The sequence below is a fragment of the Pantherophis guttatus genome, chromosome 6, assembly GCF_059756535.1.
Source record: "Pantherophis guttatus breed Tessera chromosome 6, ASM5975653v1, whole genome shotgun sequence".
Lineage (NCBI taxonomy): Eukaryota > Metazoa > Chordata > Lepidosauria > Squamata > Colubridae > Pantherophis > Pantherophis guttatus.
Window position 1 is genome coordinate 14,190,357 of NC_142068.1, and position 20,630 is coordinate 14,210,986.

The 20,630-nt window shown below is 38.8% G+C and overlaps 1 protein-coding gene across 6 annotated transcripts in view; it reads left to right on the forward strand.

Moving 5' to 3' along the window:
* The window catches only part of TBL1XR1 (TBL1X/Y related 1), a 220,624-nt gene that overhangs the window by 78,851 nt on the left and 121,143 nt on the right, over positions 1-20,630 (forward strand). The window contains exon 2 of one of the 6 annotated variants that reach the window (XM_087872503.1): positions 12,175-12,215. The exons of the other annotated variants lie outside the window; for them this stretch is intronic. The gene's annotated coding sequence lies outside the window, so the exon portion shown is untranslated. The remainder of the gene's footprint in view (positions 1-12,174; positions 12,216-20,630) is intronic. 6 annotated transcript variants of the gene reach the window in all.

Consider the following 20,630-nt stretch of genomic DNA (forward strand, 5'->3'; position numbering starts at 1 on the left):
CTATATTGTACTTATGCTGTCTGGAGTATTTAAAATGGCAGCTTTTCAGTCTTGTCTCTGTTTCCCCAAATAAATCAAGGATTTAGAGCAGAAATGGGAGGCAGCAGTTTCTTTTATAATCGCTTTTGTGCCAGCTGCACTGAAGTTAGAGTTTCAGGATTTGCCTCTTTTAACACAGTATAATGAACTTCAGAGACATAAAAACTTGACTTCCTGAACTCTTGTAAAAAACACTGAGCTGTGTGTTTTATTCTTATTAATCAATAGTGTTAGTCCATGTCTAAACAAAACACTTTAAATTATTACACAGTTACAGTTTATACATTATGTATGTAAATATTAAGTTGCTGTATATTGAGAATGACTACCTAGTTCTATATTGCATATGTTAGGAGTGTGCAATCCAGTGGTGGAATTTAATTTTTTTTTATTACCGTTTCTGTGGGCGTGGCTTGATGGGCATGGTTTGGCTTGATGGGCGTGGCAGGGGAAGGATACTGCAAAATCCCCATTCCCTCCCCACTCCTGGGGGAAGGATATTACAAAATCTCCATTCCCACCCCACTCTGGGGCCAGCTAGAGGTGGTATTTGCCGGTCCTCTGAACTACTCAAAATTTCCGCTACCGGTTCTCCAGAACCTGTCAGAACCTGCTGGATTTCACCCCTGGTATAGAGTCTCGTGCCTGAGCAGGATGTTGGACTAGAAGACCTCCAAGGTCCATTCCAATTCTATTATTCTTTTATTCTGTAAACTCAATTATACTACAGGTAGTCCTCGACTTACAACGGTCAGAACCTGCTGAATAGCACCCCGGTGCAATCCTTTATGTGTGTTTGTATGTAGGGATGTTAAGAAACATACTGTAGGTTGCACTCTACAATTATGAGGCCAAGATAAAGTGATTGAGATCAAGTTGAAAATTAAATGTAAAATTAAATTTTAATATTGTTTTATTAAGTACATTTAATAAGAACCTCTTTTTAACTTTTGGCTGCAACATTATGGCTGGGCAGTTTTACTTGGGAGATATTCCTAAACTTTTGTAGGGTAAAGAGCTTCAGGTTATGTTCTCTAGTTTATATCAAATGAAAGTGACAATGTAGGGATTCAGATAGGTTGTGGGATTCTTTCTCAGTATTATTTTGAGGTGATGACAGGTGGGGATCCTTTACACAGGTTACAGGTATGAGGAATAGTTTTTGGTCCAGCCTGCTGCTGTTTCTGATGTGACCATCATCAGGGGCTATTATCTGCAAATGCTAGTTCTCAATGACTAATATATCTTAATGCATTTCTAATAGAATAGAATAGAATAGAATTCTTTATTGGCTAAGTGTGGTTGGACAAACAAGGAATTTGTCTCTGGTGAAGAAGCTCTCAATTGGATATGCAAAGCAACAGAATCACCACCACCATCATCATCATCATCATCATCATCATCATCATCATCATCATCATCATCCCAATAAGAGTATCAAGTATGGGTAAATATACATAGACATAAGACAATACTGTTATTTTTTTCAGCCTATTTTTTTCAGGTTTATAATGTTAAGACATCGATTGTTGTTATAAGCTAAACCATGGAATGGAAAAGTAAATCTTTCCTATCCATTCCATGGGCAATTAAAACATTTCCCTTAGCTTATGGAAGCATATTGACTTAGCAAATCATCCCTGCGCTCCATGACATGTATTACATGATGGATGTCAAAAGAGAGAGAGACAAAAAACTGGATTGGTGAATCTTATAATTCTATCAATAGTTGGAATATAGTCTCCGATGTGTGGAGAAGTGATTGCAGAAGTTGTGTAGTGGATTCATCATAAGTTGAGACAAAGAGATAACTTCTCAGATTCTAGACTGATGAAATTTAAAGTTTTTAATCTTAACTGATAAAAACGTCTCTTGCCTATGGATGCTTCAGGTTGAACTCTAGTACCTTATTTAATAAACTACTGTAGGTGCAGGGTTAATGTGTAGCTTACAGGACAGTGCAGGAAGTAATGTTACCCCCTCTAGCTGACAGAGCTATTTTGATGGTTTGTCAGTTTTTATTATTAGTTAATAACAACAACAACACTAAGAGACACACATCTCTTAAATTTTTGTATTGGTTGTGAATTGGGAGATGCAGAATCCACATCCCAAATCTTTATTAAATTATGCAAGTGTAGGTTTCATTCAACATTATCAAGAAGCCAGAGATTCTGATTGATGAAACCACAATGAGAATAATTTCTACCCATATGTACGTGCATGTGGGTAAACCTAACAGTTTTAATGTGAATCTCAATCGGGGGTGAAATCCAGTAGGTTCTGACAGGTTCTGGAGAACCGGTAGCGGAAATTTTGGGTAGTTCGGAGAACCGGCAGATGCCACCTCTGGCTGGCCCCAGAGTGGGGTGGGAATGGAGATTTTGCAGTATCCTTCCCCTGGAGTGGGGTGGGAATGGAGATTTTGCAGTATCCTTCCCCTGGAGTGGGATGGGAATGGAGATTTTGCAGTATCCTTCCCCTGTCATGCCCACCAAGCCACACCATGCCCACCAAGCCACGTCCACAGAACTGGTAGTATAAAAATTTGGATTTCACCACTGATCTCAATTATGATGATGTGGCCCCCTAAAAGCCAGTTTGTTATATTAGAATAACTCTTGGTTTGAGATTGGCCATTAAACCTTCTTATTTGATTTAATAAACTGCAAGAAAACAAGCACATTCAGGGAGCAGCACCCAGGAAGGTGAAGTGAAGAAGTGAAGGTGCTCAGGAGGCTAGAACGAAAGAGAAGTTGAATTATCTGGGCATATTTATAGTTGAAAAGAATGGGTGGGGGATGGATTACCACTGTTCAAGTATTTGAAAGGATGTCACCCAGAAGGTGTTCACAAAGTAAGACATTCAATAATGGATGTTAGTTATAGGAAGGCAGATTCTGATTGCATGTTGAAAAAAGTATCATAGCAATAAGAGCAGTTGACAGTAGAACCAATTATACAGAGTGGTGGTGGGCTCCTTTTCACTAGATGTATTTGAGTAGACGCTCAACAGCCATTTGTCAGAGATGCTTTACTTTGGATGCCTACGCCGAGCTGAAGGTTGGATTTGATGCCTTAAATGCTTCCTTTCATCTCAGTTTGCAGAAATGGATGCTATGATTTTTTTTTATGTGCATCTCATTATGCAGGTGTTGTTCCATTTATTCTAATAACACTGCAAGGAATGCCTTCTTCGATGTTGCCCTGTTCAAATATGTGGAACTGCAGAAAATAATCAGCTTTCTACGAAAACAAACACCAGAGGGGTTAGTAGTGAAGGGACTGGAAAATTAAAACAATTGAAGGGCAGCAGATCATTTACTAAAGAGGTACTCATTGCCATCACAGACTCCCACTAGTTAACAGTAATCAGATAGAAATCACCAATGCAGCAAATGAACGATAAAACACAATAAAGCATCCATAATATAAAATGAATAGTAAAATACCAGTAAATCAATATTGATAAACCAGCAAGCATCATTTCAATTACTGTAAGCTCTCCATAGCAGTTTAATTTTAAAAGCTTATGGAAAACCATAAAGTACAGTATCAAGGCTAAACTGATTGCCAGTGGAAGGCTTTGCCCTATAACAGAGACACCTCACTGAGAAGTACCTGTGGGTCTCAGTTTTTCTGTTTCCAGTAAGGAACCACAAACACTTTATCCTTGGATGTGCAAATTGGATATATCAATTTCAGCTAAAGAAGACCTTCAGGCAATTTGGGGCCAAGCCATGAAATGCTACCAAAGGTTAAAACCAGTGCGTTGCATTGCACTTGGGAGCTGATAGGGAGCTAATGAAGGCCTTGAAGCACTAATCTAACGTGGTCTTGTTTGTTTTGCTAGCCAACAGATTGGGGAAGATTGATTTAATTAAAAGACTACCTGCTTTTTTACCCTGGGGAGTTTGATCCGTTGCATATGCCGCAAAGCTTTTTCTTCATGTTGTCATTGCTATACAGATGTTGCTTTCTTTCATGCAAAAACTGTAAAAACTCAAAATTTGTGGAATAAAGAAACCTTCACTGCTGCAGTGGACCTGAGGAACAAAAGACTGGGTGTTTCTGCTTTCAAGTGTCTTATAAATAATCGTTCTGCGTGCAGATGCATCTAGATGCTGCACAGATCTAATGAAGATTCAAAAAAATCACTAGTCATTATTGCATTTTCATGAAAATTAACATCAGCCTAACTACTGTGTTTCCCCGAAAATAAGACCTTGTCTTATATTTGTTTAAACCCCAAAATAAGCGCTTGGCCTTATTTTCGAGGAGGTCTTATTATTTTGGGGAGCATGCAGCAAGACGGGGCTCCTCTTGCCGTCTTACCTGATTTCCAGCTCTGTCTCCCTAACCCTAACCAGAGGAAATGGGGGGGACCGGCTGCACATGCATTTAAATATTTTTGGGTGGGGCCTTATTTTAGCGCATGCAACTCAAAAACCAGATTGGGTTTATTATCAGGGGATGTCTTATTTTCGGGGAAACACGGTAGAAAAAAATTAACTTGCATAAATTTTCCATTGTTTTTTATGTACCATTTGATTTCAAAACCTTTACTTTTAATAATGATTGTATCGTCATATATATGCTTTTTTTAAAAAAAATAAATTCCTGAATGTGCATCTCTATATTGTACGTGCTCCTAATTGATATGAATCAGGCAATGGCATGTTGGTGTGCAAGATTAAAGATCCCGAATATTGCATAATGATATGTGAGCATTGGGAAAAACTAGGATTTGGTTGTACTTGGGGCATATTTGGTGCCAAATCCATTTGGTGTCGTCCTTATTGTTTGCAAGGAATGGGATATGTGATGACTGGGTGATAAACCAGTCTGTACTGTGCCTTTGTTACAAAAAATAATTATGTGAAACACTTGAATTACCAAAGCCAAGATAGGTAGCGGAGTTCAATATGAATTAAATGGTTGAAGAAATGAAAGAAAAGCAGAAAAATGGTGAGATGAAGTTGATGAAAATTTATTATATATATAATATATATGTTACGAGATTTGGGAGGTAGTGGAAGCTAGCTGGGAGTACTGAAGGCCGCAGGCTTCTATTTCAGCCCCTATGCCCACAAGGGGTGCTTCGAGGCCCGTAGCTTTGGGTATAGGTTGTAAGTGCCTTCATTCAACTCAGCCATAACTTAGAACAGTTGTCGAACAAGTGGACATAAGTTGAGGGCTACTAGCAGTTGCGCATTGGGGTAATTTTTGATGAAGATAAAGAATATTTGACAAAAAATAGAAAACTGCTTTAAAACTAAGCAAGGAATAATTCCCTTTCATTGGTTAATATTTTTAGTGATAAATATATTTGGAGTACTGGTAGGCACAATAGCAGTGTGTTGATTGGAGACATAAATGTACCGTATTTTTCAGAGTATAAGATGCACCTTTTTCTCCCCTAAAAGGGGGTGAAATTTAGGTGCGTCTTATACACCGAATGTAGCCCCGCCCACCCACTGGCCCCCACCCTTTGGCCTCTGCCTTCCAGCAGTTTACCTCCTTGCAGCAAGCAGCAAGAAGAAACAGCTTGTTTCAGCTTCAGCACAGCCTAATTAGCACAAGTTGATTGGATCAGCCTCCTGACTCAGCTGTTTTGCTCTCAGCTGTTTTGCGCAGGGCTCTTGCTGCTTGTTGCAAGGAGGTAAATTGCTGGGAGCAGATTTTTTTTTCTTGTGCTAATCAGACTGCCCTGAAAACGAAAATGAAAGTAAAGCAGGCTATTTGCTGTTTGCTGCAACAAGGCAAAATTGCTGGGAGGCAGATTTCTTGTTTTCCTCACCAAAAAAGGTAGTGCGTCTTATAGTCCGGAGCGTCTTATACTCCGAAAAATACGGTATGTGCCCTATTTATACTCATGATGTTTTACTGTTGAATGAGAATATAAATGATTTGCAGCAAATGTTAATTACATTGTATGATGTAACGAGGGAATTGTTCTGAAAATTAATGTATCAAAGACCAAGGCAGTTGTGTTTGATAAGGGAAATGGAGGGAGTGATTGCAAGTTACATTTAAGTGATTGAAAACTGGAACATGTAGATAGACCTGTGTCCCTTCATAAAGTCTTTATCAAAGATGGGAAAATAGAAGAAAAAAGTAAGACATGCAAATAATAGAATGGTTGTGGTCGGTATTAGGTAGAATGTGGTGAGGAAATAATATTTGTTGGAGAAAGAAAACATGGCTGAATGTAAGAATATTCTTCTGTAGCCGCTGTATTATGTGGAAGTGAGAATTGGTTACATAGGAAGAAATAAAAGTCAAATGCAGTGAAGATGCAATTTTAAAAAAGTGTATGTTAAAATAAAAAGATATAGAAAGGTGTCAAGAGGAAATATTTCCTGAATGAATACGGATTTCTTACCAAAATGAGTGACCCTTTAAAAAGGAAGTATGTTGAACTGGTTTGGTCATTCAGATAGAAGAGGATTGGATTCCAGAGCACATACAGTGACATGATAAGCAGTGTTCCAATATCTCAGGGATTGCTACAAAAAAGACAAGAGTCAAGCTATTTTCCAAAGAACCTGAAGGCAGGACAAGAAAGAATGGAAACTAATCAAGGAGAGAACCAACCTAGAACTAAGCAGAAATTTCCTGACTGTTAGAACAATTAATCAGTGGAACAACTTACCTCCAGAAGTAGTGAACACTGGAAGTTTTTAAGAAGAGATTGGACAACCATTTGTCTGAAATGGTACAGGGTTTCCTGAGCAGGGAGTTGGACTAGTTGGACTGAGGACCGAGTCAAAAGCTGGAGCCCCTAGCAACAGGGGCGGGTCTTAAAGACTTGACAGACTCAGTCCTCCAATTTGAACAGACGAGTGAAACCCATCCTGGCTGCTGTCTCCACCCACAATGGAGAATGGAAAGTCCGAGAAACTCATTGTTGCCTGGAGTTGGCAATGTCCTTAACGCAAAACAGGTAAGAACTTAAGATAAGACAATCCATGGACATGATCAAAGTGTGAATAGTCTGCAAGGGTAGAAAAATAAGGGAAGGCGTGGTGAATGGGATTGCTAAACTCAATTATCCTTATTTCTTAATTTATTTGGTGTATGATTTTACTATTTTTCTGCATTTTGCATAAAGTTGCTTACCTGGAAAGGAAGTACAAATAGTCCTCAACCTGTAACCACAATTGAGCCCCAAATTTCTGTTGCTACGTGAGACAGTTAAGTAAATTTTGCCCCGCTTTACAACCTCAGTTGTTAAACGAATCACTCCCATTTTTAAGTTAGCAACATGGTTAAGTGAATCTGGCTTTCCCATTGGCTTTGCTTGTCAGGTCGCAAAATGGTAATCACATGACCCCAGACCACTGCAATCGTCATAAATATGAGTCAGTTGCCAAGTGTCTGAATTTTGATCACATGACCATGGAGGTACTGCAATGGCCATAAGTGTGACAAATGGTCAGAAGTCAATTTTTTCAATGCCATTGTAACTTCGAATAGTCACTAAATGAACTGTTGTAAGCCAAGAACTACCTGTATCACGATGGGTAGGCACGTAAGATATTTTTATGAAACTAAATTAAAGAGCAAGCTGTTGCTTAAAACAAAGCGATTGCAGGGTAAGATACTTTTGCATTTTAAGCACTTCTGCTTAGAAATAAGTCCGAATTACTGTTAAATTTATTCTTAAGTAAAAATGCAACCTTTATTTAAAAAAAAAACACTTAAGAACTAGATTCACTAAAAAGCTAAACTGTATTTTTATAAAATCACTCCTTCAATTTCTGAAGCTGCAAAACTCAAAGCAATAAAAGGAAGAATGAAGCTGCGGAGAAACCAATGCAAAACAAATACATAAATAAGCTTTCATGTGCATTATTAAGTGAAATTAAGAAAATAGATCTAACATAGAATTGCATTCAGTTTTAGTGAAATACCTTAGAGATGGATAGGTATTCTGATAGATTATTCAGAACATTGATGATATGTATGAGATATTTTGACAAGATTCTTTTAAAAATTCCTTCACGTAGCACTCAGACATCTGTGCTTGGATATGTACCATATTTTAATTTCACAATAAAAGAAAATAGCAAAATGTAAACTCAGCCATCCATTAATCTTCCCTTATAGACATACAATCTGCTTAGAAGGATTTTTAGTGAAAAGTAGGACATGACCGTAAGATGCACAAATTACTTTAATTCAGTGAAACCACTATTCTAAAACAGAAAGTACACTATATCTAACATTGGTTGCAAATAATTTGTATTCTCATTCTGCGATAAGACATCATAAACATAAATAAATATACTTATGTCTCTAATCAACCTAATAATGTCCCCTTCCTGTTAACATTTAACAAAGGGGATTTTTTTTAAAAAAAAGTGTTATACCATAATTTTTTTGGGAAAAAATTACACATGCTTTACAGCCTTCACAGGCTCCCATTTCTATTACATTGTTTATAATTTATTATTGAATTTGTTTGCCGTCTATCTCACCGTGGTGGTTATCTATACGTGTAATCCTCGACTTACAACCAATCACTTAGTGACTGTTTGAAATGAAAGTGGCTCTGAAAAAATGACGTACGACTGTTTTTCTCATTCATGACTGTTGCAGCACTCCCGTGGGCACTGCAACCGTCATAAACATGAGCCAGTTGCCAAATTTTGTGCTGCAATGTTCGTAAATGTGAAAAATGGTCATAAGTCACTTTTTCAGTGTCATTGTAAGTTCGAACAGTCACTAAATGAATGATTGTAAGTCAAGGACTACCTGTAATAGTTTCTCCAGTGTGAAGCATTTCTACCTTTTTATTATCCCTGGATGGGGAGCCTATGAAATGCAGTTTCTGGCCACCGCCACCTCTGCGTGTTGCATTTTTGGCCTCCAAGCGCCATGTTTTAGACCCATTCCAGACTGTGAGGATCGCCACAGCACATCGCTGATGATCGCCACCTGCGCACATCACGTTTTTGGCCTCCGCATGCCCCATTTTTGGCCTCTGCGCATTGCATTTTTAGCCCTTTCCAGGTAGCGGGGATCACCGCCGATCCCCACTATCTGGAACTGGCTGAAAACGCAACTTGCGGAGGCCAAAAACAGGGTTTTTGGAGACTGAAAATATGTGCAGAGGCCAACAATGTGGCGCATGGCGGCTGAAAACAGCCGAAGGGTGGGGGCCAGTTGGTGGGTGGGGCTTTGGCAACATTCGCTGTATAAGTGCGTCTTATACTCTGAAAAATACGATACATTTCAGCAACCTCTGGAGCATCACAGTTTCTCTTTTAGAGCTTATTGTGAAACTGTCCAATAAGACTAAATCTCCTCAAGCCATTGAATGTAGGATTAGTTAGTGGGCTATGTGTTTTCTTCGCTTGTTTTAATTGATTTCTGGTTCATTTCCTTTTCCTTGTCCTTCAGATATTTCTAAATAGCATTTGTTTTTGTTTAGCTCAGCATTTTTTGGGGGGGGAGGGGATCCAACAATCTAGGGTTTATATGTATTGATTCATATTTCTGTCTTCCTCTAAGTGATTATCACTGTAAAGTTGTATGCTCGATAAGCTGATTTTTGAAAACGTGTTGTGCCAGATATTTTCCTTTCTTGGTGCTGGATGCGAGCCCTTTGCTGCCGCCTCTGGGTTGTCATCCTTATATTTTGCTTTTCTTGGAATGTGACAAATCTAAGGTTAGTCATTCTGTTAATTATGGGTTACATGAGTTTAGAAAAACAGAATGTCCCTCTTGCTACCACCTGATACGATATCTGTCAATTAGCTGAAGGAAGATCCATCATAGCAGAAAAGAAAAGGTTGCGTAATGCTGTCTCTGATGGACTACTCTATGGAAACCAGAATAGAAACCAAGCAAGGTGAGAAAGTGAGGGGGATCAAGCTGTTGAGTTACCATGGTGACATTATATAGGATGAAACGCTCATCTCTCAATTAATGAACTGCCAATTCCTTCTTGTAGGTGTGAGGCTTTGGTGATGAATATTTACTGTACGTAGGCCAATATTTGCTGGAAACATCCTGTAAAATTTGAGTGGCAGGGTTGTAATTATATTATTGAATACATGTTCAGACACCGACATCTGACAAGATTAACCCATCCCTTTCCTACCTTAAATACACATTTTTGAATGAAAATTGGTTTAAGCACCATCTGGATTGATTCTATTAAGTTTTCAATCCCTGTGTAAAATTTTCTGAATGGTTATCACCATCTGAACACATCTTTATTTCTCACATAGTTTAAATATAGTTTAAATGTTTTTTTCAGTTTTTTAAACCAAGAAATACATAATGCATAGTGGCACACACACACGGTATTAATAATAATCTTTGAAATGATGGCTAATAAATATGCTGCAGATGAAGCCTGATTATTTGCAGAGCTCAAAAGTCAATGAAAGTGATCAAGCCATGTTCTTTCATCTTGTAAGTCTTATTGTGATGAAATCCATGTTTCTTTTACAGTCTGTTTTAAACTTCTGATTGGTTTTTTTCCCCCCCCACAGACCAGGCTTCTACAAGTAGCTTGTTTTATTTTGAATCTAATAGCTTATGTTTTCTAAAATCTTCCAGCTAAAGATTGGTATGGGATTATAAACTTTTTCTTTTATGAATGTACATACATACATACATACATACATACATACATACATACATACATATTATATATGGCTTAGTGCAGGGGTCAGCAACCTGCGGCTCCGGAGCCACATGCGGCTCTTTGAGCCCTCTGCTGTGGCTCCCTGTCAGGTGATCCCACCACTGGCTGGCCCCAGCCCTCAACCCCCCTCCCAGTCACTCCTTGACTGGCCTGAGATGGTAAGGGCGACGGCAGGGGATGGAGAAGTGGCCAGGGCAGAGACAGAGAGATACAGAGAGAGTTGGAGAGAGAGAGAGACATAGAGAGACAAAGAGAGAGAGAGAGGGAAAGAGAGAGGGGAGGGAGGGAGGGAGGGACGGACGGACGGGAGAGAGAGATATGTGAAAAGGGTTTTGTGGTTCCCAGTGTTTTTTAACAACTAGTTCTCTGCCCTAATGACCGGCTGGGGAGGTGTTGCTGGGGAGGAGGGTCATGTGACTGGTAGAAGTGAGTGACATCGAATTGGCCACACCCACCCAGGTTTTGTGGCTCTCAGTGTTTTCTGTGGGAAACAGGTCCAAATGGCTCTTTGAGTGTTTAAGGTTGCAGACCCCTGGCTCAGTGGCGAAGACGCTGAGCTTGTCAATCGAAAGGTCGGCAATTCAGCGGTTCGAATCCCTACTGCCACATAACGGGGTGAGCTCCCGTTACTTGTCCCAGCTTCTGTCACCCTAGCAGTTTGAAAGCACGTAAAAAATGCAAGTAGAAAAATAGGGACCACCTTTGGTGGGAAGGTAACAGCGTTCCGTGCACCTTTGGCGCTTAGTCATGCCAGCCATATGTCTTCGGACAGCGCTGGCTCTTTGGCTTTGAAACGGAGATGAGCACTGCCCCATAGAGTCAGGAACGACTAGCACATATGTGCAAGGGGAACCTTTACCTTTACCTTTATGTATATATACTACAAACACAAACACACACTCACTCACTCATTCTTCTCTCTGTTCCTAACCTTCAATTGGATGAATAATGTCTCATAGGGAAATAATGTTTGTTTCAACATACCTCAAACAGAATAACTTAAAAAATGCATCCAAAATCTAGCACCTATTTACTCCTGTGGGATTGAAAGTTGGCAAAAGTTGTGGCCACTTCAAATGTCACCACAGTCAGTCGTGGTCGCATGATCATCCAACACGCTCTGCCAGCTTCCCACAAGCAAAGTCAATCCAGAAGTAGATACTTTAGATAGAGCCTCATTAAAGCAAATGATTCCTTCCCATGCTTTGCAAAGTACACTACTGTCGCTGCAGTCTAAAATTACATTTGTTCTTTTTTTGCAGCTGTACGATACTGCTAATTCTGTTTGCAGTCCACAATTACTCTGAGATCTTTGTACAAATACTCTCAGCAAGCCAGGCATCAATCTCCTACACTATATGGTTCAGTTTTGTTTTTTTTAAATGAGCTATTTTGGATTTTATTCTGTAATTTTTAGCTCATTTCTCTAATATACCAAGATAGTTTTGAATTTTATTTATTTTTTGTTCCAGACGGTTCGTTATCCCATTTAATTTTGCCAGCTGCAAATTTGGTAAGCATTGCTTCCATCACTTTTTCAAAGTAATTACTTTTTACTTTTTAATTTATTTATTAAATTGGTTTGCTCTCCGTCTCACCGCAAGGCAACTTTGAGTGGCTTACAAGGTGAAAAATAATGAAACGAACATTATCTATCTATCTATCTATCTATCTATCTATCTATCTATCTATCTATCTATCCATCCATCCATCCATCCATCCATCCATCCATCCATCCATACATCCATACATCCATCCATACATCCATACATATAGATGATAGAGATATAGAGATAGTGACACAATAAAATGGATAACAAAATTGTGGTTAAAAGATGGGGAGGAAGGAAACATGATTTGTTTGCATTTTACATGCTCAGTTGTTGGCTACATTGAGGTGAGCTCAGCATGATAAACTTATGGACGCAGTATCCAGCCTGAGGTGGGCAACTACGGACTCTTTACTACTTGTGGACTTCAGCTCTCAGAATTCTGGGATTTGTAAGTTCATAGGTGGCAAAGGGACCACAGTTTCTCAACTCTTATCAGATTAATGATGGCGACAGGTTGATTTTGTAGGTTGAGAAGATGAGAACGAGAAACTTTCATTGTGCCCAGGAGTAGATTTCTACTTATAACTATTTACATTTTTAGACTGCTACTCCTGAGCATGAGCTGGGCCTTCACCCTGCATCATTTGCTTCTGTCCCCACTGAAATATAAGAGGAAGGAAAATTAATACTTGCTTGGCGTCCCATTTTGTTTGCTAGTTTCCATATATAGTCTTTACAATTCCTGGCTTTTAATTCTGGTGACAACAGCTTGAGGATATTCATTGTATTTATGTAAGAAAAAGTTATCCTTAGCTAAATCCCTGTTGCCATTAATCAATATAATGCTTTATTCAAAAGTCCTTGCATTGCTACATCCTCCAGGGTTCTTCATTACATTAAGGTCATAATCCTAAAATATATCAGTATGAAAAGCCTAGTATGTTTATCTTGAATAGGGATGGAGAAGGAGAAGAGGAAAACACAAGATAAGAAAAAAAAGCATTGTATTTTTAAGAAATTAGGGTGCTGGGTGGCAATTGAAAACAGGATGGGACATACTACACTAATAACTTGTGAGTGTTTAAGTTCATTTGTGAAGAATTCACAAGAGCCTTGGTAGTACAGGGGTTTAAGGCACCCTGTTATTAAGCTTATTAAGACCAGCTGCCTGCAATTACTGCAGGGTTCGAATCTCGCCAAGGCTCAAGGTTGACTCAGCCTTCCATCCTTTCTAAGGTAGGTGAAATGAGGACCCAGTTTGTGGGGGCAATAAGCTGACTTTGTATAAATATACAAAAGGATGAAGGCTATTGCTGAGCACATTGTAAGCCACCCTGAGTCTTCGGAGAAGGGCGGCATATAAATCAAATAAATAAATAAATAAAAAAATGGCTTTTTAAAATTTGTGGGTATGTACATCTAAATGCACACTTCATCAATTGAACATATTTATATATATTAGCTTTCCTCTATGAACTCAAGGCACGATACATAATACACCCTTCAATTTTCATTTCTGGAATTGTGAAATCTATGGAGTAGTTTGGACTGTGGGAATATGGTTAGGCTACAGTTTCGGTTAGGTTAGAGTTTCGGTTTAGAGTTACGGGATGTGGTGGCTCAGTGGCTAAGACGCTGAGCTTGTCAATGAAAGGTCGGCAGTTCAGCGGTTTGAATCTCTAGTGCCGCGTAACAGGGTGAGCTCCCATTACTTGTCCCAGCTTCTGCCAACCTAGCAGTTTGAAAGCACATAAAAAATGCAATGATGAGCACCGCCCCCTAGAGTTGGGAATGACAAGTACATATGTGCGAGGGGAACCTTTACCTTTAGAGTTTTGGTATTTTAAGATTGATCTCCCTGATCCTTAGTTTAACACTATGACACTTGTATCAAAGGTGATGTTTGGGGGGGACATAATTATTCTTAAAAGCGCACCTTGTTTTCTTGCAATTTTTGGAGTTTGCAGAGGCAGCATAAAAATGGCATGTTTCTTGAGATGGCATCTCCCATAGTTTCAAGAAAATTGATTGTGATACTAGGAGTTGTAGTCCAAAACATCTGAGAATCTTTGTATGTGTTGAATATACATGTTAGAACTTGGTGCATAATGTTGTTATAGAAACATAGAAAACTGACAACTGAAAAAGATCCAGTGGTATATTGAGTCTGCCCTATGAGTTTTCATTTGTTTTTGTTTTCTTATTTATTTCTTATTTTTAATTATTAATGTTAATTTTTAATTTATCAGCATCGTTTGTATGTATGCTTCAAAGTTCAAAATCCATTGAAATAGTTGAACCACTTAATACTGTGGTTTATTTTTAGTTCCCAAAGGCTGGCCTTTGTTTGAGCCTTCTCCATGGCAAATAATTGCATCCACATCATGTAAAAAAAATATTGTTGAAGGAACAATTTTCCCTTCCCTTGCAGTGTTATTCTTTCCTGGGAATTGCCCTTTTTTTCTCTTTCAGCTTTGAAGCTGACCGCACCCATTCTCACTGTATTTTTAAGAGTGGAAAAATCATTGGAAGTTGGGTATGACTTTCCAATTCCTGAAATCAATGATATTTTAAATAATATTTTAAATGATATTTTGATCCTTTGGGGGATCCTGGTAGCAGTGAAAGATCTGAATGCCAGGAAGAGGCAAGGGAAGTCTTCATTATTGAAACTGGAATGACTGAATAAATGGCCGGCTGTAATTAAAAATTTGCATTTATATGCCCCTGTTTTACGGAGATAATTTGATTGGTCAGAAAAGAGAATTGCAGGATCACTAAATGCTATTGTTTGCTCTAATCATATATCTTTGCATAGCAAGGGATCCAGTGAATTTATAAGTGCTGTGTTTTCCCAAAAATAAGACCCTGTTTTGTATTTTTTTGAACCCCTTGGCCTTATTTTCAGATAGTTCTTATTATTTTGGTGTGCGTGGAGCGAGACGGGGATCCTCTTGCCATCTTACCTGATTTCCAGCTCTGTCTCTCTCTAACCCTAACCAGAAGAAATGGCTGCATATGTGTTTAAATATTTTCAGGGGAGGGCTTATTTTTTGGGAAATACGGTACTAACAGAATAACAGTTGTTGTTGACCTCTGTAGCAGTGTTTCTAAATGTGTCACCTCTTCTCTGCCTAGATGAATGGCTTTTCTGTAGGGTTGAGTAGAAGAATAAGAGATGAGTATCTTTGGTCATCAATTCTTGATAAACTGTAAAATTTCAAGAAGGGAAATATCTCACTATAAGTAGTCCTTGACATAACCATTTGTTTAGCGACCATTCAAAATTACAAGACCACTGAAAAATATGTCTTGCAACTGGTTTTTGCAATTATGAAGGGTGTCGCATCCCCAAGATCAAAATTTGGGCTCTTGTCGCTTGGCATCTGTAGTTGCAGCATCCTGAGGTTACGTGATTGTCGTTTGCAACATTCCTAGCCGGCTTCTGACAAGCGAAGTCAATGGGGGAAGCGAGATTGGCTTAAGGTCTGCATTAATCACTTAACTGCAGTGATTCAGTTGTACAATTGTGCACAACTCACTTGTGCACAACTCGCAATTCAGCCGCCTTACTTAGTAATGGAAATGATGGTCCCAATTTTGGTCCTAAATCGAGGACTGCTTGTGCAACTGGAGGATACCAGCCTGGGTTTAACACAAGCAAAACAAACAAAATCTAGGCTTGCCTGAACACATTATTTTGAGGAGGAATATTTTGAAGAAAAATGAAGTGCAACTTCCCTTCATTTTTGTGTGTCTGTGATGAAATAGCATAGACTAAAAAATAGCCTAGAGAGAAGGAATATATCAGTCACTAAAATCTGTTTCTTCACTCCTGAGTATAATGAAAATATCACTCCCATTTTGGTGCCTGCAAATGAAGATTGGATTCTGACTTAGCTTTAGGGATGAGAAACCAACCAGAAACTGCTGAATTACAACTCCCATTCCAAATCACCATTGGTGGAAAATGCATCAAATTGAAACTAAGCAACTTTTTCAAAGTCATTATTTCCTTACCATTATGCCAAAGTGAAATGTAAATAGAAGTGAGTAGGTCTCTTCTGGGCATTAGTTGAACCTGAGTTAAACAAAACAGGAAAAGAAATTGTACCCAGATCTTCTGATTGAAATCCTTTCTTGTCTTTGGAGACTATAGATATCTCATTATTCCCCCACCCCCTTCCACCCTTCGGTACAGTCAGCCTGAAAGAATAGGAAAGAAGGGGGATTATGAAATTTTAGTAGTTAACTTCTGATGAAATTCCTGGTCCATGCTTGCTACTCAGAGAAGAGTTAAGAGAGTTTTTATTTGTTTTATTTTATTTTATTTGTTTTCATTTGTATACCGCCCTTCTCCAGCGGGACTCAGGGCGGTGAACAGCCAGAATAAAAACAGAACATACAAAATTTAAAAACAGTTTAAAAAATAATTAAATATTTTTGGCCACAATTTAAAACAACCCAATTAAAATCAATTCAATTTAACCAAAAGAGTGGGATCAAGCCAGCCTGGCTAGGTGAAATAAATAAGTTTTCAGGGCCCAACGAAAAGTCCGGAGGTCTGGTATTGTGTGTATCTCTGGGGGGAGGTTGTTCCAGAGGGCGGGCGCCGCCACAGAGAAGGCTCTCCAATAAATTAAATACCTATGTGGAAAAAAGCTTGTCAGCCAGAAATTCTGCAGTTCCACACACATTGTGCATTTTAAGGGAATACTTCTGTAAATTATACCATTTCCTAAGGCAACAAATACTGCATTTACCTTTGTAAGGTATCTTTTCTAAGAATTAACATTGAATAATCCAATATAGCCCAGTTCCTTGGGCTGATTTAACATAGAATCATGCAGGAGAAATGGTCATTTAATTAATTGAATCCAAATGCTTGCTCAGTGCAGAAATCCCAATATCGCACAGTCTCTTTTGCAAGATTGCTGGTTGGATCTGATATTAATACTCCTAATTGCCATGCCATCCAACCCACTTGGGTTTAACAGGAGCAAAGAAACACAGTGAACCCATGAGTTAGTTATTTCAGGAAATTAGGGTGCAGTTAATGCATATTTAACTAATCAAGGAGAGAAGCAACTTGGAATTAAGGAAAAACTTCCTACCAGTGAGGACAATTAACCAATGAAACAGTTTGCCGTCAGACTTTACTGCTGCTTTATCACTGGAGGTTTTTAAGAAGAGACTGGACAATCACTTGCCTGAAATGTAGGACAGTGATGGCAAACCTTTTTGGCACCAAATGCCCAAACCGGAACCCACGTGTATGTGTGTGCATGTGTGCGCGCCGAAGCGCCAGAAACCCCAAGATCAGCTGGCCAGTGTGCGTTTTCGCTGGCCTGTTTTTCAGGCTGTTTTTCAGGCTGTTTTCTGAATGGTTTTCAGGGTGTTTTTCGGGCCGTTTTTGGGCCAAAAACAGCCCATAAAATGGCCTGAAAACAGCCTGTTTTCACGTGGAGGCGGCGATGGACTGTCACAATCCTGCAGCCTGAAACAGCTGATTGGCTGTATTCCAGGAGGCCGATCCAACTGCCAATCAGCTGCTCGTGCTGAATCAGGCTGCGATAACGTGCTGAACCCTGACCAGGCTGTTTGCTGCAAAGACGCTAGCCAGATGAAAACCAGTGGATGCTGGTAGGCAAAGGCAGAATTTTTTTTCTTCTTTTCCTCCCCAAAAACTAATGTGCGTCTTATACTCTGGAGCGTCTTATACTCCAAAAAATATGGTACACCTTTGCCTACAGGTCACTTAAATTTCCCTTAAAAGCAAGAACCTTCAGCATTATAGTGACACTTTCCCAATGTTTTTGTTCTTTCCATTTTTTGAACATTTTGAGAACTAGTCATGTTAGTTTAAAGAAAAGCATTGTTTGCTGAACTTAGCCATTCACAAAATGACACAGTGGGTGTCATTAAATACTGGTTTATAGAAGGCAAATGTATACGTTTGTCCAATAACCATCTTCTCTAGCATGTAGGACAGGGGTGTCAAACTCAAGGCCCGTGGGCTGGATCCGGCCCATGATGTGGTTGGATCCAGCCCATGGGATCATCCTGGTCTACCCAATGCGAAGAGGAAAGATCAGGTCAACGTAGCTTCGGCCCGGTCTACCCAGTGCGAAGGGGAAAGATCAGACTGACATAGCTTCGGCCCGGTCTACCCAGTTAGCCACGCCTGGCCGGCCCTCCGAGGTCAACTACAGCCCTGATGCGGCCCTCAATGAAATTGAGGGGCCCTGATGTTTCCTGTCTTTTGGAAAGAAGTTGACACATTTATAAATAAGCCATTGATTAGACTTGATTTGATTCATCATATCTACTTATCTACTGATTTATCTTATCTACTCATTCAATTTGTATGGACACTCAACTAAACAAATTAGTCTGGGGGCAAACGATCTTAAAATAAATTAAAAACAATTCCAATAACATGCAAAAATTAATAATGCACAACAGCTGAGGAAGATATCACAACCAACGGTTGCTAGCATAGCCAGGAGAGAGGTCCCTTCACACACTGGGGATTCACACTGGGGATCCCCAGATCTGGCCACCGAACAATGACCAGCAAGTTAAAACCATCTTAACCTCCAGTGGGAGAAAGTTTCATAGGGTGGAAACAATGATTGAAAAGCTAAGTGACTGACATGACCTGGAGCATATCTATGCTGCTGTACTAGATTTTCTAATACATAATTTGGTCCTTATGGAATCCCAAGCACATTTTTTAGGAACAAGATTATTATGGAAGATTGTCCCTTGTTTTTGCACTTTGTTTCTAAATATTTGTGGGATGGGCCATCTAAAGGCCATCAAGTGAGACTTACAAGGGTGGATATCACTTTCAGGATCTTAGAATTATTGTGACAGTATGCCTGAATTCACATAATGTACTCAATCACGCATTAAGTTAAATAACTGGTTAAAGCTAAATACAATTTGCATGTGGTGCTTATGCACAGCTAGATCTTTAACATGTATTGTGTTGAAGCTGGTCTTTGTAGTACTCTTTAAACAAAACAATTGAGCTATCTCATCTGTAGTAACATCCTGCATAAAAGACAGAAAAGTGGGAATGCCAGAACTGGGTGTTTTCTTAGATTTCTGCTGCTATTAAGATTTACTGTTTAGTTTTGTATGTTGTGGGTCCCTGTAGATTGGCTAGTTACAGTGCAACCTGTCTGACTGTCCAAGCTCTCCATAAAGAGCTTTTGAGAAACGGCAGAAAAGGGAGAAATCTTTGGCTCTAATTTAATAGAATGAATGTTGAATGGGATGAGTGGCTTGTATACAGCAAGGAAAGAATTAGAATATAGCACTGTCTGCCTTTATGTAAATGATTCTAAACTGCATTTTTTTTTTTGCATCAATCTTGCAAAATATAAAGACTTCTGGTGGGCTCATCGTTGTACATAGGGAGAAGTTGTAAGCTTAAACATCTGCTTCCTTAGCTACAAGTTGTTGTTTTTTTTTGTAGTATATATAAGACTCAACTAGATCTTTTTCTGTGATGATTCATGGGTAAATTTCATATCGCTCATGAATGATAGCATGTATTGACAAAATTGTTCCTTATATTAGTTAAAAAAAATTATCAACTGCCATAATGTAAGTTAGGTACAAAAGCACATGATTATTGCTGTCTATCCACTTATATTTCTTCTCCTGGTGTATTGCAAATCTTGCAAGAAACAAATGCACTGCTAAATTATCTACTGCGTTTGTGAGATGACAATCTTTCCACGTGTCCTTCAAATATATTTTGTCAATTAAAAATGCCCCAAATCTTGCAAGTTTATGTCACATTGCCTTAAAACACAAGCTTTCTTAAAAAAAATAAAATAAACACCCCTCACACACATTTTAACAAGTATTTAATTTAGGAAGACCATGGATGTTTGCTCGGCTTTCTCTTAGGCATTATGTGCTTAGAATTATTGATATCTCTAACCCAATAACTCCCATCTGACTTATTGGGATCTGTATTAGAAACATACTTACTTTCTAATTTATTTTATTATTATTGGACTTGTTTACTAGAGTGATACTATGTACCATGTTTATTTAAATACAGTAAAATCTACGGCAAAACAGTAGAAATACAAGAATTAAAAATAAATAAATAAATAAATAAAGGATCACATAATAATCAGTCAGCGTGTTAGCATCAGCCCATCTTTGAAAGTCTCCAGTTTTCCTGTGGATCATCACAAAAAACAACAACAAAAAAAAACAACCACATACAAATCTCTCCCAGAGACATAGAAAAGGAGAGGATGTCACAATAAATTGTACTGAGACTTTTGAACAGATGGGCCAACTCTGGGATGGGAAGGCATTGATGAATGTACCTTAGTGTTAAGTTA